The following is a 26595-nucleotide window of genomic DNA, read 5'->3' on the forward strand; positions in this document are numbered from 1 at the left end:
TTAGCAGAGGTCACCCCATCCATTATCCACCCAGACCAAACAGGCTTCATTAAAGGTAGAATTTCATCCACCAACACCCGCAGACTGTTAAATATAATGTATCACTCTACAAATTTTCAAGATAATACCATCATAGCAACTCTGGACGCAAAAAAAGCTTTTGATAGGGTGAACTGGAATTTCCTGTTTTCCACATTAGGGAGGTTTGGCTTCGGGGAGTCGTTCATTAACTGGATTAAACTTCTATATACCTCTCCTTCAGCCACAGTAATCACCAATGGACTAACATCACAAAGTTTCACTCTTCACCGGGGAACTAGACAGGGGTGCCCACTCTCCCCCTCACTATTTACAATCTTCATTGAACCCCTAGCAGCTGCCATCCGTCAGAACCCCCTCATCAAAGGTGTCCAGACTCCATATATGCATCACAAAATCAGCCTTTATGCTGACGACATTCTTCTCTTTCTTCAAGACCCCACAACATCAGTAGAAGAAACCATCAAACTCATTGACACATTCTCTAAAATTTCTGAATACTCAATCAATTGGAATAAATCTGCAGTTCTCCCATTACATCCCAACAGCTGGGATGTGACAGCCAACTCTTCACCTATCCCACTCTGCACTAACTATATCACTTACTTAGGGATAAAAGTCTCCCCCAGGCTGTCAGACTTATTTAGCCTAAATTATTCCCCTCTACTCACTTCAATAGATGATGACCTTCAACGCTGGAAGAACCTCCCATTATCCATCATGGGCAGAATCTCAGTAATCAAAATGACAATACTGCCCAAAATAAACTATCTATTCTCTATGATTCCAACCCAGCCCACCACCCTCTGGTTTAAGTCTCTCGATTCATTAATCACTAAATTCTACTGGAAAGATAAGACCCCAAGGATCAAACTCGCCACTCTCCAAAAACCAAAAGCAATGGGAGGACTAGAGGCCCCACACTTCCAGCACTATGCCCTGGCCAACCAGCTCCACTTCATCCACAAATGGCTACACCCCACCTCCTCAGACAACACCTGGTTAGACCTAGAACAAACAATCTGTAAAGAAATTAAAATCTCAGATCTCCCTTTCTGCAGTCAGTCGGTCAAAAAACATCCATCCTTCAAAGCCCCAACAATTTCAGCTACTCTGACAGCCTGGTGGAGATTCTACCACATCACTGATTCACCTATAGCACCATCAATTCGCACCCCGATTTGGAATAACCCAGATTTCACCGTCAATAAAAAAACACTTAACTTTCACACATGGATGGGAAAGGGCATCACTCACCTTCAACACATTCTTCAAGACAATAATCTGGCCTCATTTTCCTGTTTGGTCCAGAAGCACGGCATCGAGAGTAAACACTTCTTACAATACCTGCAAATTAAATCATCTATCCTAGGAAAAATTAACATCCAGACAGCTAACCTTGACATTCCCCCACCAATCTCAGAGCTGCTTAATATTCCCTCTCCCAAAAAAATACTCTCCCAAATTTACAAAATTATATCTCGTTCAGAAAAAACAATTGGCCTGCCATATCACAAATGGGAATCAGACTTATCAATTACTCCCGGTGCCGACTTCTGGACCAAAATGTGCAAAAACATCTACCTCATGACAAAGAATAGTAATCTACAACTAATACAATACAAGGTTCTTCACAGATTCCACTTCACTGCACATAAATTGGCAAAAATGGGGTTTGGCTCGGATCTTTGCACTCACTGCACACAAAATAACCCAGATACATACATTCATGCGGTTTGGCATTGCACTCCAATCAACCACTTCTGGGTGAGTGTCACAAAATCTCTCTCTTCCATCTTTGGCTGTCACATCCCAGCATCCCCTTCCTTATGCATACTTGGTGATACATCCACAGTCAATTTAAGCAACTCCTGCAATAAAACACTGCTGGTAGCGCTGACTATCGCCAAGAAAACAATCCTCATGAACTGGAAATCTAAGAAAAAAGCTCACATCACTCATTGGAAAAACTTGTTAACAGACTATATATCATTAGAAAACCTATCAACTACTGGTACCCCTTTATCACCTACTTACAGTCCTGACCCTCTTTGCCTGAGTTCCATCTCCACACGATCATAACACACTTCATCAGATACACATATCATCGAACACTAGGCAGGGGAGGGTAGCTGGAACTATTATTGTTATTATTATTATTATTATTATTATTATTATTATTATTATTAGTAGTAATATAAATAGCATCCCCTTCTTTCCCTCCCCCTTTTATTTACATTCTCTGATAACTTTACTAATTTCACTCTTTCTCTCTGCCTCTCCCATCGTTATTTTGACGGGGCCCCATTGGATGGCTTGGGAGACTCAGTCCTGGCGGGTCGCTGTGTGGTTTTGGCATTGGTTGGGTCCTGTGGGTTATCTATTGGCCCTGGGCCCCCGGTGTGCACCCTCCTCATACGCTCATGCACACGCCTTGTCCTGGAAGCACACAGCACGCTTTACTCTCTTTTAATCGCACTACATGTTAGGTGACATACATAAACAAAAACTACAAAACAGGCTAGGGTAAGAGTGGAGTGCAGGTAGATGCCTCATCAGGTGTCTATCTGCATGCCTCACTTATTTTAATGCACACATTGTTGAGGCATACATCTTACACAGGGTAAGTGTGGTGTGCATGGGGAAATCCTGACAGATATTCACCATGCATGCCCACTTCTTTTAATGCTACACTCTAGATAGACCCCTCAACCTAGCCATTCACATACTGTACATATTTAGGTCAAGAGTGGCGTGTTGGGTGAAGGTCTGGGGGCGAGGTGTGGTTGGTCGTGGTAGTGGGGGATGTGTGCATATGCTGGGGGCCTGGGGCGATGGGTGGCACGCAGGTCCTCCCCTCTGTCAGCTCGTCGCAGTATAACTGCAGGGGCTGGGTGGAACTGTGGCCATTAATGGGTGCCCAGGTTGGCAATCAGTCAGGCAATCAACCAGGCAATCAGTTATTCCTATTATTATACTTATCATTAATAGAATAATTACAACTCCTCTCCTCTGAAACCCTCCCTCTCTCCCTCTCTATGTTCCAGCTTCTCTCCTCCTGGCCCAACAGCAAACCAGCCTTATACATATGCGCACACACACACACACACATACATCCTCACATACTCACTACCCCTCACCCCCCATCCCCACCCCCATCCCAACACCACCTCATTCACACTCTTAGAGCTACCATCCGCCCCATCCCCCCTTCTTTTCATTCCGGTCATCAATTTCATCCCTGATAATCATATCTGTAATCATCCTGGACGCAAATCATCCTTAGCCTTTCTGTTATTAATGTTATGTTGTGTTATGTTTGTGGAAGCCAAGTCAATGTTATGTCTTGTTAAGTTACAGCATGTGTTTATGTAATGTACGTCTGTTTGTCGTATGTAGTATTCATGTGCATGTCGTAGTGTTGCATTTTCTGTAATGTCAATGATGTTTGCAAATAAAAAAAAAAAAAAAAAAAAAAAAAAAAAGAAAGATGTCATTTTATTAGCCTGACTTTGTACTAGTATTTTATTGACTGTCTATGCACAATTTCAACCAAATTTTGCTGCTCTTATTTTTTCATTATTATATGTGCCCTCTTATTTACTTATTTACTTACTTTTTTGTTTACTTGAATGTTATATTTGTCTGTGTACTTAAATTGGTAAAATATGTCTTGTCTTCACCGTGGGATAGTGAGAAATGTAATTTCGATCTCTTTGTATGTCTGGAACATGTGAAGAAATTGACAATAAAGCTGACTTTGACTTTGACTTTGAAGAGTTTTCTGTTATTTTACATTATTTTGTCCTTTTGCCCTACCCAGTGATGATTAGCAGTAGTGGTAGTTTAATGCAAGCTATTAATAGTATCTTAATATTAAATAATAAATAGTAAGAACTAGATAATCAAAATACACAGGTATACCACATGACACATGATAATAATAAATAAAAAAGCAGAGTGTCACAGCATTTGCTAATGTCACTATACACTTTATTTCTAAATGTAACTTTCAACTCTTTTGGTGGGCTACTGATACTGCCGTTGCTGTTTTTCCATCATAGTCGTATGAAACAAACCTTCTACACCTAATATGAATGCAATATGATACATATTTAATTTAACATCGTTTCAGATACTACTGTATAGCATATGCTACTGTTTCTTTGGCATAATGATCTTTGCTATGTTTTACGGAATGGTATTCTCTCTCAACCCTTTCTCAAAACTCTCATACATATTTGACACCGACAGTTGAATCACTGTAAACAATCATTTGTCTCAGACATCCTAAACAGCTGATTTTTACCAATCCAGTGGTATTTTGCCTTTAGTTTTATTTTTAGTTCTAAAAAAATAATTGATTGTCCGGACTTTGGTGACCTCATAACTGGTTATGGGCATGAGCGTCTATTTATGTCATTTTAAATTATTATTAGGCATCTAATTTTAACATGCACATAATTTACCCTGCAGAAGTATCAGGAAATAATGTCAATCAATAATTTATATTTAACAATCTTGTAAGTAATTCCTAACACACATACACACACACACACACACACACACACACACACACACACACACCACCCCACCCTGGGTAATAAGCTTCCTTTGATGGATGCATTAGCTGTCATGACACCCAGTGTGCAAAGTGCCATCTGCAACACACCAATCAGTTCTGCACACAGTGTCAGCCAACCTGATAACACAGAGTGTTAACGGAGACAAACAGAGTCTCTCTTTTTTAAATAAAGTGCTTGGTGTTGCTGACAAACTGTCAAACAACATTGTCGCTAAGTGCCCACACTGAACAGTGTGTCACCGCATTGCAGCCTGTTGTTTTAGGATTACTCTCAGATCACGGTCACTCATTAACACTATGTTTTGGAGTCTTCTGTAGGGCCCAGAGATAACCACTCATTCGAAGGCAGACAGACCCTTGTTTGACATAGACCTACAGCATCAGCAATTGAAGGTGCTCCAAGCGGTGTTGGGGAACGCCACTTCAGTTGACGTTCAAACAAAACAGAGAGCTAGCTTGGGATTCTACAACTTACAAACCTACAAACGTACAGGACTCTGACAGTAAAAGAGAGACAAACCGACAAAGGACAGAGGAACAGAGTAGTGTAGAAATACACAGAGAAAAAAACTGAAAGACAAAAGACTGGACAAGAACAAGACAATAATGTGGAACAGGTGAGAGCAGAAACAGAGGGAAACTAACGAGACAGGAAGTGCAGACCAAATAAGGAAATGGGTGGACACAAAGACACATGACAAACAGGTAAACACAGCACATGACACAGAACAATATACAAAATGTTTTAGCTTAGAAACAACTTTAAGGCAATAACTGTTTCATGTTGTAATACAACTATAGACAATTTCTATCAGTTTATATCTATCTCTCTGGCTGTCTGTATATATATATATATTTATATATATATTTATATATATATACCTTCCTTCCCTCCCCCCCTTTTCCTACCTCTAATTGCTTCAACCCCTGTGTTATACCGAAAGAGAGAATGAGAGAGAAAGAGTTGTAAAACTCTTTATCATTCTGCAGTGGTTGTAGGGCTGAAAAGCTTTGGGGAAATTCAGTCCTGATCTGTTGCAGCCAATAACAAGATTGTATGATTTTGTTACACAGTGTGCTTGGCTTTAGCAGACCAGAATCACAAGGAGTGAGTACACGGAATAATTAATGCATTGAATATGTATTCCAGCATGGTCTACTGGTTCTCCCTGGCCATTGGTTTCTGTGCATTCTCCCGATCCTCCCTGTACTATGTGTCTCTGTGTGTGTGTGTGTGTGTGTGTGTTTGTGTGTGTTGGCCTATTCTGCATTAGTGTTTTCGTTTTCTCCTGCTCCGTCTCTAGTTCAGTGAACAAACCCATGAGGATGTTCCCTTGCTCTGTACATCACGGGTCAGGCTGCTACAACACAAATCAATTACAAAACTCAGCCAAACACAAACTCCCTGTCTGGAATCCATATGCTCAGCATACAGTACATAAACCATTTTGCTGGAAGTCGGATGCGATTGCTACTACTGCATGATAATAGGGAGTCATCAATCACAAGTTATAAAGAGACATGCTGAGCCTCAAAGTGTTTTATAATTACTACAGGATTCAGTGATGAACATATACAAGGAGATTTGTTTTAAAGGACAAATGAGCAACTGCAGCTTGTGCGCCCAACTAAATTGAAGGTCGTGGTGGTCTAGTGGTTTAGTATCTAGGCTTCCAAAGGAAACACTGAAGGGTTGTTGTGCATTCGATCTCATTCGAGCCTGTAGCAGTGGGCATAAACGTAAAAATACTTTCAAACACATCATGCAGCCACCAGAATATAGTGGAAGAACAACTTTTCTGTACAAACAATGGCTGTGGTTGACACACCATACCACTTCATTTACATCAGGATCTTAGTCCAATCAGATTTCAAGGGAGCATCGGACGCTGGGCCTCCTCAACATTCTCCTCAAAATCTCTACCAGGAATGACAGTTGCAGTGTTTTTGGGGGATGAGGCCTACCCTCTTCAATGTGATTCGATGAAACCATTTCCCTTTCGGCAAATAGATCATGACCAGTGGATTTTCACCTGTAGGAGAATGGTTTTGGTATTCTTGTTAACCGATGGAGAATATTCCGCGCTACAATGCTCAGCGCAGACAACACTTTGTATTTACAGTATATAGTTGTTTTTACTTTGATTTAAGCAGCACCTCTCATACACACTATACATAAGATGCATTGATACGCCTGTACTACCAGTCTCAAATTGTACCTTTCTCTCTGAAGGTGATGAAAATAACCCTTCATTTCTGCACAAGGCCGCTCAGAGGCAAGTGGTGTATCTCCTCATCCTTTATGATTTCTTGCCCTACTTAAATGGACTCTATGAATGGACTTAAATGGAAACTATGTTTGTTTCTCCCACAGTTTTTCTTCAGAGATGATTTATGTGTGCAAACACACAAATAAACACTCATTTTTGAAATTTCTCTTTACTTTCTGCTTTCACCCAGAATTAGCGCACCATTCAGATTAAGATAATGATGCTAACAAGGTGCTACATTCATCTCCCACTCCTCCAATCAGAAGGAGGTAAGAGCCACACCGCATTTCACCAGCATGGCAGGATGCAGCATGGCAGGATGCTGCCTGAAGGAGTGGCAGAGGAGGCCTTGGCCGAGATTACATCTGACTGGAACCCATCAGGGGAGCTGGAGAGGGAGGCTTCCCTCACTCCCTGTTTCTTTCTCTCGCTCTCACTGCATCTTTCTGTCTCATTCTCACTGCATCTTTCTGTCTCATTCTCACTGTAGCTCTCTCATTCTATATCTGTCTCTCTTCATCTTTTTCTCCCCTCTCTCTCTTGTTCTTCTTTCTTTTTTTTCTCTTTCTTGGTCTGTTTATATCTCTTCTTCCTCCACCTCTTCTCTCTCTCTTTCTCTGCAGTTTGACAGGTTGAGGCTCTGCTGCTGGGGCTGTATAGCATGTTGTAATGTTATTGCTACTTTCCACAATGTGCAGTGAATATAAAGAAGCACCTTCTTGTTTTTCCTTCTCTCCTGTGTAAATTATTTCCCATTGTTGCCCCCCCCCCCCCCCCCCCCCCCTCCTGACTGTCTCTCTCTGATTCAAACGCAATCAAAATGTCTACACCTTCCTCTGTGAGTTTTGGGCTGCAGTGACGACTTGACATAATCAACGGCATCGATTATGAAAAAAAATATGTCACAAAAAAAAGCAAGACCAAAATTTTCCAAAGTATGGGAGCATTTCACTTCAAATAAACTATGTAAAGCAGTTATCATTAGCATCTAAAATGCAGGAGCCCTAGAGCCTTGTACTTGACCAGATGGTTTGGGCTTTAGCCAACTGCATAATGCTGAAGGTCTATTGGATGATACTTGCTAAACTACTTCAGTTGTGTTAGCTAGCATGTTACATGCAAATAGTAAATCTGTGAATTGCACAAGTAGCCTATACCTATGGTCTTCTGCCCAATTTTAGTTTGCCTTAATACTAGCATTCATTCTAAATACTAAACCTCCTTCACCTAATGTTAGCTAGTTAGTCTCTTGGAACATATCAGTTATTCAGTGGAAGATATTTAATCAATTAAATATTTTAATTGCCATCAGGCAGTAACCTGACTCCGCCAGATGGATGCTTCGCATTTGCTCTGTATGTCCATCTGGGAACTTTCCGTTGGAGAACATTTGGGAAGGGGTGGAAATACTGGTTAGCTAATTGGATAAACCATATGTCTATCACCACCGATGTTGGTTATCGACGGGCCAAATCAACCAATTAGATAAACGAAGTGTTCTTCTAATGCCTTCGTTTAACATTCAATTAAGTTAGGTAACGTAACTAACGTTAACATTTTTTAACTTACCCTTTGTATGTGACATGAACTTAATCAATGACAATTCCCACCAAGTTTTCACGGTAGGCCCTACACTTCTGAAAAAAGTATTTTCCTCCATTATGAACTGGACTCGGCCGTGGAGGATGTCTGTGTCGTTCATTACTCCCAGCTGCATGGCTGAGACTCATAGCTTCACAGCTTCCTCAGGAATACTTTCTAATTATGCTATCTAATTATGCTAGCTATGCTCATCTCATCTGTGGATGCCGTCGTGTTGTTTGTTGCGTCACACCTAAACCCGCCTCAAAACCAACACTGATTGGCCATCGGAAAGATGCCAGACTGATCTGCGAATGGAAACCTGAAGCTCGCGAGATCAGGATGGTCTCACGAGGCTAATCAGGCAGTACGCTATCTGATATACTATGACACATGCATAGCCTCCAACTTATGATAGATAAACGTTCTCTAAGCGATGTTGGGTAATGTCACTTCTGTTGACATTCAAACAAAACAGAGCTAGCTCACACCTCCCTCCCTCCCACACTGTCTACAACACAGTTCACAGTTCCAGCAGCTGCTTCAGAGGACACTGCAAGCCGGTCAAGAGAGGTCACCCTGACAGATGATAACCCAAGCAAACATATCATTGCTGTTGCACTAGACCAACAATTTCAAAACCTGAAATTCTTGACACCAGAGGAAAGGTTCAGTGTCCAGGATAAAGTACTAACTCTCGCCCTGCAGACCATGGATGGGAATACTACTGTTAAAAACCAGCATGCCAGTGGGTATGAAGAAGCCTTAGCATCAGCTGACAGGGATGCCACAATCTCAGCTGAGAAATCTCCAAATAGTTTTGTTTCAGTTCTCGATTCACTCCTTATATGTGACTCAGAGGTGACACTAAGACCAATGAACATAATGAATCACAACCAAGAGATCACTAATGAAGAAAAAAATATTAATTTAAATAGGAACAGATTTGAAACACATTAAAAATCAAATGTATCATGCAAGATTTACCAGGCTAATTTTCATCTGTAGTCCCATGGTTAATTTTGGACTTGCAGAGTGACCAATTCCTAGCCTGGAACGGGGTCGTCCCTATGTAGGGTACTATGTTCCCTGCTCGGTGTTAGGGTTAAGGTCCTATGTTCCCTGGTCCTACAGTATACAAAGCGGGGAACATAGGACCCGGGGAACTGAGGTACGCTCCCACCTGGAACCCAACCCGAATTTAACTCCGCCTAAAAAAATTGAGGTCGACTTGCTCCATTGACAAGCCTCTATGAAAACTTGAGGATCATGTGGACCAACCAAATCGTTTGGGCGGGCTTATACAATGATGGACAGATGACCAAAGGTTCCTATTCATTCACGTGACTTGAGCATGCTTCGGTTCAATTTGTTTACAGCAAAAAGCTTGTCTCTAGAGAAGCTACAAGTTTATATCACTATTGTGTCTGTTGTACAAGATATTGATGGTGCAATAACTTCTAAAAACAAACAGAAAGCAGTGATTAAGGTATTTGTTAAGAAGAAAAAAATTCTGACTGTTCTCTGCAGGATTCACGGTGGGCTATTTCGTTACTCTGATTGGTTAGGTCTATCCAATTGTGTGTAGAGGCATTTTTCACCGTATCAATTGAAATGCCCCATAATCACGTCCCGATGCTTCGGTTCCTGACTTAAATTCTGACGGATAACTAAGGGCCAGTCTCAATTCTCTGTTTTATCCCTTCATCTTACCCCTAGCCCTTGTCCCTCGAAACCGAGTGGCAAGACATGGGGGTGAAAATATTTCCCTTGGAAATGAGATACCACTAGCCAACCATAAGGGAGAGTGGGATGATTGAAACACTTGAATTAACGTAATTTACAGAGATCATACCACACTAATATTTTGTCACCAGCAACCTGTCTTCTGTCAAATAGGCTATCATTGCATTTTCAGCTCGGGAATAAAACCGTTCAGGAATTATTTCAACAACAGCAGAACGTGCCTATATGTTTGTTCGTAGCCTACCTCCTGGTCCGGGTGAATGAAACAGGGGGACAAAATAAACCTGCAGTTTGCAATGTAAACATCCCACAACTCCTTCGATATTTTACAATAATATCCAAATGGTCGTTACTTGACACCAGAAGCAACCGCTACCTGTAATAGCCTATGCGAGGAGTCGGCAGCAGTAGGCCTATGCAGCATTCATATCAGACGAGCGGTAAAAAAGTTCAGCGAATTTAGCTGCTGTTGGACTTACATTTCTGACATGGTATGCTGCCAATTCGTGGAGTAGGCCTAGGCTATATCAGACATGGAAATATGTAAAATGCTAGACATTCGCGTAAATAATGATGTGCTGTTAACATTCACAAAACAGCGATTTTTGAAAACTTCCTCATGAAGAACAGGGCCCAGTTTCCCGATAACGACGGAGACACGGTCTTACAAGGGTTTTCTACGATTCATCTTACGATCGTTCGTTTGGTTTTTCCGACTGTTTCCCGAACATGCTCGTAGCGTGAACGCGCGTGCACTGCTCTTAAGGGGAGCTGTCCACGTTAATAGTTCTGAAATATCCTCTGATTTGATGGTGATGTCAGTTGACTGCACGTCACAGCTATAGGCCTACCATTTAAACTTCGGATCTACACATTAATTCACATCAATACGAAAATAGAAACACTTTGACATCTGCATGTAAGCATCCCAAGTAGGTTATATACCACACAGAGACATAAATAATTGTAATTATTTTAAGATTAGATTGTTGCACCATGCAATAATTTTTCGCGGTGTCACTTAAGAACACGTTTGAAGATAAGAAAGAAGTCAAGTAAGAAAGAGATGAAATGTGTAGGCTTAGATTTTGATGCAGTAGGCTACAGACTAAACCACATGTTGCTTTCTCTGCTTTTTACCTCATAGGCCTAATAAAATATAGCCTTCACTTAGCAAAGATAATGTCAAAATATTCTGGCAACGTCTCGTTTCATAACTTGATTGCATTTTTGTCTGCTTTTCATCACATTATTATGACCATTAAATGTAGGCTATTTTGCACGCTAAAATCTGATTCATCACAGGTAAACACAATAAAGAATGTAAGTTGGATTATGTATTCTAAGTTGTAATTCCTCTGTATGTCCTGTTGGTGACCTCAGTGAGAAGTACTGTTAAGACGCTCTTAGCCGGTAACGAGTACTCTGGAGCACTTGTAGATCTACAAGTGTTTTCACGACGCTATTAAGCTACGATGGTTTTGGGAAACAGTCGGCAAATCTTAAGACGTTCGTAAGAGGGACTTTACGACGCTCTTAGGCTTAAGATGCTTTCGGGGAACTGGGCCCAGGACCTTCAATATATGGTCACAAGATTGAATGCAACATAAAACAATTACCATTTTAATTTTATAATCCTTATTAATGCCAACATTTCATGTCAATGAACCTCTCGTGTGCTTGTTTTTCCGGTGTGAGCGGTGTATGTTGGGTATTTCTCTTACCCCTCGGTTTCAAGTAAGCTCCCGATCTTGCTTGGTTTTAAGGGGTATCTACCCCTTGCCCTTATCCCTACCCCTCGATCGAAATGAGAATTGAGATAGCCCTTCGTCTCACATGCACGCGCAAAACTAAGGGGAAGGGGGAAGGGGTAAAATAGAGAATTGAGATTGGCCCTAAATACTCTAGCATTACTAGAAGCGACAAGACAAAAAACAATCTTGGGAAAGGTGATCAAAGTAAAAATAAAAACACAAATGGAAGGGGGAGAAAACAGAGGTGACATTCAACAGCAGCTTAAGTGCTGGGAGACTTAATAGTTGAACTTACACATTGTAAGAACTTAACGGACTTTAATTAACTTTATCACCCAGAGACATAAAATCTCAATGTGGATGGGCTTGAAACCTGATAGTAAGAGCTGCCGGCTCAGATGGATTGCGGGTCACGCCCTGTGCGAAATGAAATACAAATGAAGATGGCCTAAAATTGGCACCTGGAAATATTACATGATAATGAAATAATTGTAAGTGCTAAGGTGAGATACTTAAAAAGTGAAGGTAACACTTTCTATGAAGGTTGTATTTATAACGCCCTATGAATGCATTCATAATGTTTTATAAGGTGTCTATAAAACATTGTAATGCTCATTATTACCATCTATATGTATTCACAAGTCGTCATAACCAACTTCATGATGCATTATGACAGCTTATTATGAATGATTATAATTTTAATCTGAATAATGCATTATAAATATGTCAAGATCTGCCTACTCACTTGTCAGTTTTATGATGCATCATAGCTACTTTGCTTTGTTAAATGCGAATAGTGATACATAAAGAGTTTTCACTTCTACTGTAGTCCTATATATCTATAGCTATAAGTATATGTAATAAAGTTATAATAATTTATACATCTCCCTATAGCACACAATTATAAACAGCTATGCAATATCATTAGTGTTATTTGTCAGTTCTAAGTAAAGTGACAAGAATATGACCCTATTATCCTACAATGAAATGAGAGCCTGGACAGTAAAGACAAAAGGAATGCATTTAGTTCAATTTATTTTCATTTAAACCAAAGGTCTATTTTGATTCGAACGATCTTTCATAATGACCCAAGATAGATTTCAGTGGCATTGTGAGTTTTATTCCAATAATAACCACCACCACAAAATATAGGATTGTGTTGTGCCACTTTTTTGGCCTGTCTCATTGTGTTTGTGTAATGTGCTCAGAGCATTGATAATCAGTCTGATTATGTGTGTTAGTTTAAATGAAAATAAAATGAACTAAATGCATTCCTTTTGTCGTTACTGTCCAGGCTCTCATTTCATTGTACCTCATATTTGTTTTTATTATACGGCTCTTCACAATGCTAGTAGAACGCTCCATTGACTTGAATGGGATTTCCCAAAGTTCTAGCGGTAAATACTGTAAATTAATGTAATTACCGCTGCAAACATATAATTACCGCTGTCAATGGCAACGGGTTTTGTGCTTCTAATACGTCTTTCATATCACTACGCAAGGACTGGAACTTCATTCAAACGTGAAAGCAGACGGTTGATCAGCTGTGTTCTAAAGAATGTTTGATTCAAGTTCAGCAGCGTGTGTTGTTGCGAACTATTTGTTTCTCAGCAAATGCCACGATGAACGGTAACAAATAGGCTAGGTTATGTAGGCTAAAGTGATATCATGGGGAGTTTATTATTTCGTTTTGGCAAGTAGCCGTATAATAAGCGGGATAATGTATAGAACGCCGGTCATTACTGTGAAAATAAGTCCCTTCGGGGCGGAACAAGACCCCTCCGCTGTGCGTCGGGGTCCGGTTCGCCCTGTCGGGACTTATTTTCCCAGTAATGACCGGCGTTCTATACATTATCCCTTACATAATAACCTTATCTATTTATAACAACATCTCATTTGCTCTACTTTACCTAAAGCTGACAAATAACACCTTACATTAACATAGTAATTTATAATATTGTGCTAGACTCGGTACTTAGTTCATTGCACCCTTTAATTACTCAGTGAACTTATATCTGTCAATAATAGGGTCATATTCTTGTCACTTTACTTAGAGCTGACAAATAATACTTATGATATTGCATAGCTGTTTATAATTCTGTGCTGTACGGAGATGTATAAATTATTATAACTTTATTACATATACTTATAGCTATAGATATATATAGGACTACAGTAGAAGTCAAAACTCTTTATGCATCACTATACACATTTAACAAAGCAAAGTAGTTATGATGCATCATAAAACTGACAAGTGAGTAGGCAGATCTTGACATATTTATAATGCATTATTCAGATTAAAATTATAATCATTCATAATAAGCTGTCATAATGCATCATGAAGTTGGTTATGACGACTTGTGAATACATATAGATGGTAATAATGAGCATTACAATGCTTTATAGACACCTTATAAAACATTATGAATGCATTCATAGGGCGTTATAAATACAACCTTCATAGAAAGTGTTACCAAAGTGAATAGCTGAAAGATATGACATATGAGATATATGAGAACTCAGTGTTTTTGTAACACTGTAAAACTGCGGGCATGGGAAAGATATTAAAACTTTATTAAGTGGATTGGTGAAGAAACACGTCTATTAAGAGATTTTCCAACCTAGGCCTTATTTTTAGATTGTTTGTACATTTTCACTGGACATAACATGGACATAAACAAACTTAACTGATCTGGTATTAAGCTATAGTAAATACACCAACCTTGAAAAGGTTATACAATGGCCAATGACCAATACATCAAATCAAACTGCATTTTTTCACCTTTTCTAGGCATGGCATGACATTGTAAGTGTTAATTGGAGAACATCCTTACAGACATGCATCGATAAATTAAAGCAGCAGTTTTCCCTTATATAATGTTTCTGAAATAATTTTGATGGCACAAAACAAGTTGCTTGTAGCGGGTAGGAAAACTGAACCCCTCCCACCACTAGTGGCTCGTAGGTGGAGCTAGCCGGCCAGCAATGTGCATAGATAGTGAGCCTACAAACGATAACAATACATGTCTGATTGTGAAAAGTAGTAGTTAGCAGGTTAGCTAATGGTATGCCTACTGGCTTTGACAGCTAGCATGCTAGTTGTGTAATTTACGGCAACAAGTTCTGAAGATATAATGTTCACTATGCATTATGTCACAGCAAAAGTCACCGTGGTTACTATAACTAAGTGACAAAAAGATTAATTGAGTGGCAGCAATCCATTTGAATTATCCAGCAAAAATTGAAATACAGACTGCTTACATGTATGCATTCTCTCTATATCGTATCCCAGTTATGTTTATAGTTGGTTAGAGACACACATTTATCATGTTGGACAGTGATAACCGCCTTGCACTTCTCAACTGTAGAGGGATCCTGAGAGCAATTCGTCTTTAGTGCTGTTTTAAATTTTACATTTAACGTCTCTGATGCTCTTTGCTGTGGCATGTGGCATGAGTGCGTGGCATGAAAGAGTCCTTGATTTTGTTATCTTCATCTCCATCTGAGGAAGATAATGCAACCATTCACAGTGAATGGGTAAATTAAGCACACACACACACACATGCACACTGGAGATTAATCTTAATTAGCTGAATGAATGCTTCATTAGCTGGAGGAGGAATTGAACGAGTAAAGGCTAATGGAGCAGGCTTTGCTAATGATATGAAAAACTGTACGGAACATGCAAGGTTGTCTGCTCAAATGGAGGAGAGGCATGGACTACTGACCAACCCTGTAATATTTCTTTTGGTTTCTGTTCTCCAATTTATAACTATTAAATATTTTTGAAGAGTTTGTAGAGTAATATTTAATAAAAGAAATACAACCATAAAAATGTTCTTACTCTTCTACCCATCTTTACCCCCTCATATGTGGTTTATTTTTGGTTTACCATTGAACCAGCTTAGTGTCATATTAGTTCAAATTATTCTGATGTTCATAATCATATTAATACACAGACACACTAAGATAGGACACATGGATAATCCTGTACTTATCTGTGTTGATACACTTTGTTGATGTTGATACTGAAGTGCGATGGAGAAAGACAAAAAAAAAATCAACCACTAACTTTTTTTTTAAAGGAACCCTCCCCCCCAAATACACACACACACAGAAACACACAGACAATAACTCACTTGTCTGTCATCTTTGTGAAGGGCAGTCTTAGTCCTGGGAGGAGAAGCTTTCCAGTACAGGTCCCGTCCCTCATTAAGTCGACATGGTTTGGCTGCTTCGGGCAGGCTGTGATGAGCCCAGGCTGGGGTCCAGAGCAGCGGAGGATCAGAGAGGAGACGCCAGCAACCATCTTCCTCACAGATGGTGAGAGCAACGCACACAGCCAGCGGGTAAAACAGGACGCAGACCAGAACTCTGTGGTACTGAGACCAGAGAGAATCAGCTGAGAACTCTATGGTAATCATAACAGTCAGATGGTATAAGAGATTAAGAGAGAAGAACTCTATGGTACTGAGGCCTGAGGGGACATGATGAAGAGAAGAGAATTCAATGGACCATGTCCATACGGCAGCAATTGTTCTCTGGCATAATGCTCAGGGTGGGGAAATCTGAAAGTCTTCTGTGAGAATGGCAAAGTCCACTGTCTGTGAGAATGGCAAAGTCCACTGTCTGTGAGAATGGCAAAGTCCACTGTCTCCTCAGTTGTTGGTTAGTTGAGAAGCAGTGAAATGAGATATTTGTCTGATTCCCTGATGTTTACCAGTTACATTTAGAAATAGGCTACATTAGGCTTCTACATTACTTTTGCTAGAATTTCAAGCTTCCCACCATGAGTGTGACACCAGAGAACAGAATAATGGCCACCATATGAATATGGTCAATGGTACTGAGACCAGAAGGGAAGCAGCGTAGAGAGGAGAGCTATGGTACTGATTTAAAGCTGATCATTTTTGATGATATTCACTGAAACTGATACTATGCTCCAACAGAACAAAATAAATTAGCCTTAGTTTTAGAAAAAAAACCCGCACTTCTACCTCCACCTAGAGCCTGTTATTTATTTTGCAAAAATCCACAGCTCCCGGTTCTTCTGGTCCAATCAGAGCAGGGCTGTGTGAGATCTGACTGTCAATTACAGTCTGGTGCGCACTGACAAGCATGAACTGGATGAGAGGGTGCTCGGTGGTAGTGGGGGAGGGGCATGAGAGTTGTAAACATTAAACATTTTGGCTATGTCCTCTTAATCTGTCAGACTTGCCAACTGCAGCTTTAATAGGGAATCAGAGGATAGCTCTATGGAACTGATATCGGAGATAAAGAGATGCAAACTCTATGGTGCTGACACCAGAGTGGATGAGAGGAGAGGAAGATGGGATCCGAAGGAAGAAGGTGAAAAGTATGTGCGCTTGTCATCCCTCACTGTAATTGGCTCATTCACTCCCTCACTCTCCACCTCAAGCTGGTGTGTGGTGAGCGTTCTGGCGCATAATGGCTGCCGTGCATCACCCAGGTGGGTGCTACACATTGGTGGTGGTTAGTGAGATCCCCCCTTCCCTGTGAAGCACTTTGAGTGTTGAGAAAAGCGCTATATAAATGTAACATGTTGTTGTTGTTGCTTGTCTGTTTGTTGCATGATTGAAAAGCAAAATTTTTACATCTGTATCTGATCATTCTAATGATGACCTTCTGTATTTCCAGGCCCTTGTGACAAGTGGCATTTACTTTGCTTGAAAGATTCTAATAGTCAACTCCTTAAAAGAAAGAGAAATTCACATCTTTTTTTCTTCTCTTTTCCTCACTCTCCCTGTTTCAACTCATTGATTCTGATACTTCCAACAGTCGTCTGAACCTCGGTACTTTACAAACTAGTACTTTACAAACTAAACGAAGCCTGGGCAGAAGTCTCACTCTCCCTCTTCGCGGCTGCTGTGCTCTTTGGCAGTGTGACGGCATAAGAATGGCCGCGGTTAAATGCTGTTTGAGTCTGACGGCGGAGCGATGGGTGAAATATGAGCTGGCATTTACAGATATGCAGCCGCAGACTGACGATGACTGAGCCGGTCTGAAAGGCCTCAGAACGAGTTTTCACAGTTTTTGTTTTTTTTACTTACTCTTTCCTCTGAATCAGAAATGCTGTCATGTGGGAGGAGACGCATAGACAGAAAGAGGAAGACAAAATGAAAGAGAGAGAGAGAGAGACACTGCACCATATGAGACTGCCATGATGGATGAGGTTCTGTCAATATTTGAAACACAAAGGGAGCCAGAATTCCTATAGCCATGCGGTCAGTTTATCGGACTCCTCTCCTCTTTAAGGCTGACTATATACTTGTTGGGAAAGGGTTCTGGCAACACAACAAGGCTACCCAAAGAAAGGCCAAAGCCATTCCAGAAGAGTCTTGTGTTCAATTGTTTTGCATACCACTTCAACTACAACAACACAATGAAGAAGAAGACTTGCAGTTGTACAATAATGATCATTATGTACACTCTACAAATTATACTTAATCTAGTGAGTTCATCTCATTGTTTTAACAACAAGGTAAATTAAGGTATGACAAGTACACATACAATTGCCACCACACTTGGACAAAACATAGCACAGTTAAGGGAATAAGATTACCTTTTTACACTGTATGAATAATGCTACTGGGAGATTTTATCTTAACCAAACATCCAAACCAGACCTATTCAAACATCATTCATTTTCATGTTTTTTGCCTGCTTTTATGCAGTCTACATTCTTTACAGACCAAACCAAACATCATTGCAATAATGGTGGCTGTTATGTTGCCCAAATTCTTTTTTTACTCAAAACGCCTTCAGCCTGTTCTAACCAAACCAAACTAAACTAGCCAAGTTGTGTGTGTGTGTGTGTGTGTGTGTCCTGTCTATTATGTAGTCCCCACTGCCTGTCTTTTTATACAGCCCTCTTTTTTACTCAGCAGCTGTGTCTTCTTCTCTACAGGGGGATTTCAAATCACAGGGAGGGAGAAGCCAAACTCATTACTAATTATATAGCTGGCCCACGACGGAAGAGTAAACAGATTTCTGACAAAGACGAGCGTCCAAACGGCTGTTGTGTGCGGCTCCCGCCATCTCGTCTGGACACCAAGACACTTCTCTCATTACATTCTCTCAGAGGAAGGACAGGCAGGAAAAAAACACACTCATTGGTGTTAACAGCTCCGACCTCATTTCCTGTCCAGAGGGGTGATAATTGCTGAAAGCCAAAGACACTATTCCTTGTGCCAGAATGTGCCCTTAACAATCACAGCTAGAAATAGCTTCAGTAAAGGGGAAGAGGGGCTCTGTGTGTGTGTATGTGTGTGTGTGTGTGTGTGTGTGTGTGTGTGTGTGGCTGGTGTGTGACTGGTAGGTGGGTTAAAACAGTGTGATGTTTGTCGTGGAGAAACTTTTCCTCGTTTAATAAATCAGTCACTCTTGATTCATTTCCACAAGATTTAATGGACCTCACATGACTTCCGCATTTAGAGGTGCAGTTTTTTGATCCTAGCAAAGCGTTGCAAAAATATCTCAGCTCAACAGCCAATCAAACAGCCATCCCTTCATGCCTCCTGAAACAACTTTGTTGATTAGCTAGAATTATGTATGACTTGGCCTAAACCAAATGTTGTTCCCCATTTTCAGAGCTAGGACTATGCACTTGACTTTGACAAATGTGAAAGGAACTTTACGGACTACAAGAAAAAGTTAGCACTATAATGAAGGTCTGCAGCTTTTGAGAGTAAAACATCTGACTAAGTGAGACCAGACTCCTACTAATGCTATAGTCTACTCTAGACGGTTGATAGGTTGTTAAGACAAATCCACATATCCCTTACACAGTACTCTATTGAGGCCTACTCTGGTTCAGATCTGGTTGTTGGATGCTCTAACGTGTCAATGTCAATAGATACCCTTTATTTATTACAGGTTATTACTAGCTTTTACAGTAGGAGTATATATTTTATGTTCCTCTTAACTGAAAATATGTGCTTACAAAGAAAGAAAGAAAGAAAAAATGTTAAACATTGTTCTGCGTGACCTCCACTTGCTGTGATATTGAGGCTGAAGCAGCATATCAGAGGCTGAATAATTTGTATCATACCTGACCTTCAGACAAGAACACGTAAGTAACAAAGAATAAGGGCGACGCAAAGTCACGCAACACAAAGGCACTGTAGACAAGGGCTTCCAGAGACCAGAGTGAACAGCAGGTGCTAGAGGGAATGAGAGAGTGTAGGCATGGCCTCAGAGTCAGCGATACTATCTACGTATATGACGAGGGTGCACTGAAACATTGCGTGTACTGTACATTGACACGGGGTTTGTTTACCCTACTCTGCATGCGCGTATGCTAATTTGCAGCTATCGCTAGGAAGCACATCCCTCCTGGTAGCCAATGATTGTTCTGGTGGCTTCACTGGTTGCACTAATTGCAAATGTAATGTGTAGCATTAGCGCAGGGGAAAGCTCTCTCTCTATCTCTCTCTCTCTCTCTCTCTCTCCTCTCTCCCGTGAGCGTTCCTGTGTGCCTTTGATAATTAATTACCCACTGAGGTGGAGGTGATAGTCTACAGATTATGCTTCTGAGCAGTAGGGATAGCACACTTTTTTCAGCATGTTTTCCCTGTCTTTTCCTGCACTGCAAAAAAAGAATTCTAACCAAGTGTTATTGATCTTATATTAAGATTAAAAAATCTATTTGGTATTGTTTTTAGTATGAAAAGACTTACCTAGCGCCCTCTCAAAAGATCATTTTGACTTAATTTAAGAAGACTTTAACTTGTTTTAAGGAGTCTTATCTAGACAAATTTGCTCAATGCACTGGCAGACAAATTTGCTTGTTTTCAAGATGAGATGTCTTAAAATAAGTCAATTATTTTTTAAATTAAGTCAATTGATTTCACAAGAAAGCGCTAGGTAAGTCTCTTTATACTGAAAACAATACCAACTATTATTTTTTTTTATCTTGATTTAAGATTACTAACACTTGGTTAGATTGTGTTAGATAAGCAGTTTTTGCAGTGTGGGTCTCTGCTTATGTTGAGAGAGAGAGATTGTTATTGCTGAGATATATGAAAAGTGAGGGAAATAAATGTGTTATTAAAAGTGACAGACAAGTAGATAAAAGAGGTGTGGGCAGTAAACTATTCCTGTAGTTTCCATGTATTTAGTCGCTCGTGTGATCTATGCTTGTGTGGCATGTTTGCTTTCTACCTGTCATCCACTTTGCTCCACAGGTCACAGGTTAATTAAAATGTGCATTTATTTTATGCTCAAAATATTTATTTACTAACAGTCATTGGCAGGCATGGCGTGTGGTTCTTTCCTCAGATGTGCTCATTATTAGACTCTCGTCTGTGATCTTCCCTACTCTCCACTTTCTATTCTCACACACTGTCACATCTTAAGGATGGCTTTCCATTCCATTCAGTGACCTACAGTAGGCATAGGCATATAGACATATACACTTAAACCCATACTAATCCCTACCCAATGCCAATATTTGATTTAATACAAGCTGTGGTTTGACCAAGAAAAATACAGATTTTTTTTGGTTCTATTGCAATGTATCATCTTTTCTTAATGTAATTTCCAGGCAGAGGAAACCCATTGGCCAAATACTAATTTCACTAAAAATGCATTAAAATTTGGGAAGTGGATGAATAATGTATGACTAATTTGGGGGTTTAAGTCTGTGTCCTAGACTGACTCACCCTGCAGTGATGGACAGAAAAGGCAGCCAATAATGTGGTAGCCCACAGTGTCCAACAGAGGCCTACCTTGCCTTAGTCAGTAAACATAGGTTTCCATTCACTTTTAACCATTCAAATAAGAACTTCTGATTGGAAACACTCAAAATTCTCAAAAAGATGCACTAAGGTTACACATTCCTTGATGTGGAATTCTCAGTGGAAACCCGACTGTTGACTCTCAATTAGTGCTGCTGGATTGACTGAGTTCCCTGGGCTGTGACAGCAGATGACCTAACACGGTCACACCACACTCACACGCATCACAGAGAATGGGCCAGCGAAGGGAGTTGAAAGAACAGCAGGGGAGCCAATAGATTGGAGTGTGGAGATGTGTGTGTGTGTGCGTGTATTTGTATTTATGTCTGTGCGGGTGTGTATTTCTGTGTGTGTACGTGTGTGTGTGTGTGTATATATATATATATATATATATATATATATATGTGTATGTCTGTGTGGGTGTGTATTTCTGTGTGTGCGTGCATTTCTGTGTATGTCTGTGCGGGTGTGTATTTCTGTATGTGTGTGTGTATATATACATCTGTGTGTGTGTGTATTTCTCTGTGTGTGTATATATCTGTGCATGTGTGTGTGTGTGTGTGTACATATCTATTTCTGTGTGTGTGCACGTGTGTAGGGAGCAGAATTCTGTTATCTAATATAGCGAAGCAGGATGAGCTGACAGCTGAATGCACTGGAGGCCCACAGTGGATTACTCAACCAAGTCCCCATATCTGTCACCAACACCATCTCTCGCAGGCACCAGGAGACACTCACAATTGTCAAAAATGAGGAACAAATTCCCTTTTTAATATCTCAACGTCTTCCTCTCTCTCCCATCTTTCAGTCAGCTTGAGAACAACTCTCAGGTGTCAAAGTCCCAGGAGAGGTAGCAACAGACAGATAGGCATTGATAGAAGATATGGAGTGATTTAGGAGCATGGGGGAGAGGTAGAACCCCATACAGTACATAGTGTACATGTATACTTCCATGAGAAGAACGAATAGAAGACATGCAGTGTGTACAGTTTGTGTGTGTGTGTGTGTGTGTGTGTGTGTGTGTGTGTGTGTGTGTGTAAACTGGAAATCGCACACAAAAATGTATGCAAACAGCTAGAATAACAGACAGAACATATCCTGTGCTTATCTAAATGTGGACTTACAGCTGCAACTATCAGAGTCTCATCAGTTTCAGTGACAGACATAATGCATTGTGACTGCGAACAGTTACATCATTAACTCATTGAATGCCAAGCTGTTTTCGGAAGCTTTGTCCTAGAGTGCCAGCAATGAAGACCATTGTTGATGATTTTTGTACAGCCACAGCATATTCTGTATTATGGCTATGAACACATACAATGGCTCGTTTGAAAGGTGAGACTTTAGGCTCTCAGTGGGTGCAAACAGTGTATTTCTACACGCCTCTGTTCCTGAGAAATCCCAAGCTAAACAGTGGCTAGTTTTCATCAAAATCCCTGTTTTTTTCCCCCTAGAAATGGAGATATTGCGTCTTTTATGAGTCACTATCACCGACATATTCGGCACTCTGGCAAGGGCGTGCCCTCTTGCAAGCGCGACTCGGCCTACCACCCACTCCGCTAGGCCCGGCTTGTGGTGGAGATGGAACTCCCTCCTCAGCACGGTGTTCAGTCACTCCTTGTAATGTTTTTGACCTGTCGTGGTCAGTCATCTTGTCTTAGTAGAAAGGTGGACTCATCCAGCGTTGTCTGGCGAAAACGCACCTGCTGCACTGTAAAATCTAACACTTGTGTAAACTTGCATTAACCTTGTATACTTTACTTTCAGCAACAAATGTGTGCATTTTAATGATTAGAGTAAAGTAACAGTTACTTCCATGTTGAAAAAAGCATGTTACTTCAAAATAAGACTGAGGTCAACTTGTCTGAGACAAGTAACCTCAACAGTGACAAATTTCTACCATTAGGAGGCGCCCTTGCGCGTATTTCTGCAGGGAAGAAGAAGAAGAAGAAGAAGTGGGAGCATGCAAGGAAGACGTTAAGGTTACTGTGCTGGAGTGATTTGAATTTTCGCCCTCTCAGTTTGCTCTTCCGAAGAATCGTTGTTGAAAGCATTCAGAAGATAAAAAATAAACATCAGACCTTTTCCTTTCGGAAGACTTTTTGGTAAGCTGTAAGGATATACATGTTGGTGAACTGTTTTTATTTTGCCCAGGCATGTTTTTGGTTCAAAGGAGCTAACGTTAGATCGATGGACCCCCTTCCCCCCACCACACCACAGATGTTTTGCATTAACAGTTATAGGATAAATTAATGTGTAACTTTAACTACTAGTAAATTACTGTCCAATTCAAAGTTGGCAGCTAATTTAGAATTTTAAAGCAGGAGGTAGTGAATACAGAATCAAAGTTAAGGTTAGCTGCGAATTTAGAAGATGGTAGTGTAAGCATGCAGTGGAAATGTACGCATTGCATTTTTTCGGCAGACAAAAGAGGTCAGTTATTTAAGCATTATCGTCTAAGACATGGCGGGTTTATTCGGCAACAACCAATACCTTGTCTTCATATGGATTGTTTATGCACTTTTTTAGTCATATGGGGAGCCCTGCACTGAAGCAGATTTTTTCACACATGTGCGTAGTCATTTGAAATTAACATTCCATGCCCATATGAAGGCTGTGATTTTCATACTAGTGTGTATTCAACATTTAAAGGAGAAGTTCTGTATGATATTGACCTAAAGTGTGTTGAAACATGATACCTTGAACTTTTGTCTCATAGCTCATCTCGGCTTGTCCCCTGCACTCCGAAATCTGGCGCTATTAGCCGATGCTACCAACAGGTTTCCGAGGGGGTGCCTCGGGCATCGGCCTAGCCATGCAAATAAATCAGTGGTAAGTTTCCATGGATGTAATACAATGCTGAAAATTGCTTGTATGTTTCTAAATCTTTTGTATCATTTCATGCTGATGACATCCTCAAGAGATCAACACAAAGCTTGGATTACTTGCAGCAGCATTACCGTTAATTCATTTTATATTTCAGCAAGGTACAGTTTGGACGCTAATAACTAATCAGTCATATATTTAACTGTTGTCTTTGTGTTTCTATTTGTTTTACAGGTTACTGATGGTGAGGACGTGTGGGCACAAGTCTCCTTTGGGCTGCTGACGGTCATTGATGATGACACACCGGTTGATCCAACTCTTATCCACCTGGAGCCAGTGTCTACAGCCATCATCATTGAGGGGAGGCTGGTAATGGATGGTCTCAAAAGTTTGCCTGAGGCACTCTGCATCTTGTTTGGGTTAGAACAAGCTACCACCAAAATGGCAAAGTCTTAAAAATCTTCTGCTGAGATGTTTTCTATTTTTTGAGCTTATATGGTTCTAAACTAAAAGGAGAATTCTGGTGTGATATTGACTTAAAGTGTGTTGAAACATGATGCCGAGTGTGAATGTATGTCTCATAGCTCATTTCGGCTTGTACCCTGCACTCCGAAATCTGGCGCTAGCTAGCCGATGCTACCAACAGCTTTTTCAATGGGGGTGCCTCGGCATCGGTCTAGCCATGCAAATAAATCACAGTTTTACACCATTAATGAGGCTCAAAATATCACAACACTTCATTGGTAAACTCAATTCTGTGGAAATGCATGGATTCCAGTTGCTGCTACTGGAAGCAACTGGAATACATGCATTTCCACGGAATTATTTTTGGAATCTGATCCCTTATCATACCTGTTCATTCGTACTCGTCGCTCGACTTATCGTGACTAAATTCAAGATGGCTGCGAACGGTAAACTTTCTTAAGGTACTGTCTGTATAAATTGTCTTGTAAATAAACTACCAGTGCTTTTTCCAAGTTCTCAATGTCTCGTTTTAAATGTCAGGGCCCTCGGAAGTCTACCAATGAAGTGTGGAGATATTTTGAGCCTCGTAAATGCTGTGAAACAGTGATTTATTTGCATGGCTAGGCCGATGCCGAGGCAACCCCATTGAAAAAGCTGTTGGTAGCATCGGCTAACTAGTGCCAGATTTCGGAGTGCAGGGGACAAACGAGATGAGCTATGAGACATACGTTCACATTCTGCATCATGTTTCAACACACTAGGTCAATATCATACCGGAATTCCCCTTTAAGTCTGTGGTGGTAAGTCATTTAGAATTTGGCCCTATAAATTTGTGGCCCGATTAAGTTTTAAGAGAAGTTTAAAGGGATATTCCACCATTTGAGGAATTACACTCATTTTCCACCTCCCCTTGAGTTAAACAATTGATTTTTACCTTTCTCCAGTTCATCCAGGCGTTCTCCGAGTCTGGCGATACCAGTTTTAGCTCCATCCTAGCATAGATCATTGAATCTGACTAGACCATTAGCTTATCACGTTTAAAAGTGACTAAGATTTCCAGGAATTTTCCTATTTAAAACTTGTCTCCTTTCAAGTTAGAAAGTGTAATAAGACCAACGGAAAATTAAACGTGGCGATTTTCTAGGCTGATTTGACATGGAACTATACTCTCATTCCAGCGTAATAATCAAGGAACACCATGGGCACAGCAGCACAATGATATCATGAAGCACCTGAAAATAGTCCCTGTAGGCTAACTTCCAGCAACAAAGTTGAGCTGCAGCAGACGAATCGGTCAGTGACTGGATTATTACGCCTGAATGAGAGTATAGTTCCATGTCAAATCAGCCTAGAAAATCTCTACATTTGATTTTCCATTGGTCTTATTACACTTTCTTACTTGAAAGGAGACAAGTTTTAAATAGGAAAATTACCGGGAATCTTAGTCACTTTTAAACGTGATGCTAGCAGCCGAGATGCTAATGGACTAATTCGATTCAATGATCTATGCTAGGCTGGAGCTAAAAGTGGTATCGCCAGTCTCAGAGAACGGCTGGATGAACTAGAGAAAG

The 26595-nt window shown here is 40.5% G+C and overlaps 1 long non-coding RNA gene across 1 annotated transcript; it reads right to left on the minus strand.

Moving 5' to 3' along the window:
* Positions 1–14621: 14621 nt before the first annotated feature.
* Positions 14622–23521, minus strand: LOC121700382. Its single transcript, XR_006027210.1, has 3 exons — positions 23437–23521; positions 18258–18263; positions 14622–14631 (listed from the first exon to the last, which is right to left on the minus strand). It is a non-coding gene; the product is annotated as an uncharacterized LOC121700382 (long non-coding RNA).
* Positions 23522–26595: the final 3074 nt, after the last annotated feature.

Source organism: Alosa sapidissima, chromosome 24 (assembly GCF_018492685.1).
Source record: "Alosa sapidissima isolate fAloSap1 chromosome 24, fAloSap1.pri, whole genome shotgun sequence".
Taxonomy (NCBI): domain Eukaryota; kingdom Metazoa; phylum Chordata; class Actinopteri; order Clupeiformes; family Clupeidae; genus Alosa; species Alosa sapidissima.